This window comes from Belonocnema kinseyi, chromosome 6 (assembly GCF_010883055.1).
Source record: "Belonocnema kinseyi isolate 2016_QV_RU_SX_M_011 chromosome 6, B_treatae_v1, whole genome shotgun sequence".
Classification (NCBI taxonomy): domain Eukaryota; kingdom Metazoa; phylum Arthropoda; class Insecta; order Hymenoptera; family Cynipidae; genus Belonocnema; species Belonocnema kinseyi.
In genome coordinates, this window is record NC_046662.1 from 66370989 (window position 1) to 66372432 (window position 1444).

Consider the following 1444-nt stretch of genomic DNA (forward strand, 5'->3'; position numbering starts at 1 on the left):
TAGAAACCCTCTTTTTTACATCAGCAATCGATAAAGCTGTAAATTTCACTTTCGAATATATACTCAGCTCACAGGTTCAATTTGACCTCGATCCAGAGGTATACATACCTTGTTTAAGTTTTAATGACATTAGGCTGACCTTCAAAGTTACAATTTACCTACGAACTTGGTCCATATTTAAACGTGAAAATTCTAGCTCTATCGATTGCTGACGAAAAAAGGGGGTTTCCATTTTTTTAAGCTGATCTTGAAGAAACCATGAACTTAATCGTCAAAATGAAAATAAAGGTCACCACTGAATTCCTCATTAAAAAAGACTTGAAGAATGACCTTGAACTCCCTGAAAAAAATAGATATTTATACAATTTTATTTTTTCATGATATGTGCATATTTTGCGTCGAAAATTCAATAATCCTGGAAGCGCTTTTTTCAAAATTTATAACTGTCTCCATAATCAAAAAATTTAATTTTTAGTGAAAAAGTTTGTTTACTCAGGGGCTTTTTATACTAACGGACTTTCTTTTCGGATGATGTTCGAATATTTTTGATATGCAATAAAAAAATCGTCCGCACGCTTTTTTTAAAAAACAATTTTTCTGCTGTTTTTATTTAATTTCTGGATTCTGAACATGATACTCTTCTTTTCTAATAAAAAGTAAGCGAAAAATCTCAGGCTGCAATTGAATGAAGCTGGCATGATTTTGAAATAAAAAAAATATAAGCTTAAAATTAAAAAGAAAATTTCGAAAAAAATTGGTATTAGGAAATTTTTTGTTCTTTGAAAATTATGTTTGTGGCAGTATAAAACAGTATCCAATAAATATCATCTATATTAAAGAATCTTGTTGTTAAAGTTGGTCGATGCTCACCATGTACTGCATTTTAATTAAAATAGTTTTATTTTACTACAACAAAAATGACCAAGTCATTAAATTTTTAGTTGAAAAAAAAGTTCAATTTTCAATTAGGAAAAATTAATTTTGTACTAAAAAAGGTCAATGAAGAAAGATAAACATTTAACAAAAAGTTAAATTTTCGACAAGACATTTAGATGAATTTCAATCCAATCGAAAAATTTTTAACACATAACCAAACACTTGAGTTTTGCACCAAAAAAGCGACTTTTTAACAAAATAGTGAAATTTGAACCATTCTTGAAAAAAGGAGGAAAGAGGGCAATGGGGGAAAGTAAGTAATAGGGGAAAGAGTGTACATTCCGTTATTACCACAAGCTTATAAAGTTGAAATAATTTTGGAAAGTAATAAAAAATTTTAATTCTCTCACAAATAAGTCTTTGTATATTCAGTAATTATAACGATTACAAGTTAAATATTTCAATGTTTATAGTACGAGGGTAGTTCAATAAGTCCTTAGAATGACCAACAGATGGCGCGCGAATCGCTCCAAATCATCTGTTTTCAGTCAGCACCACTCCCGACTAG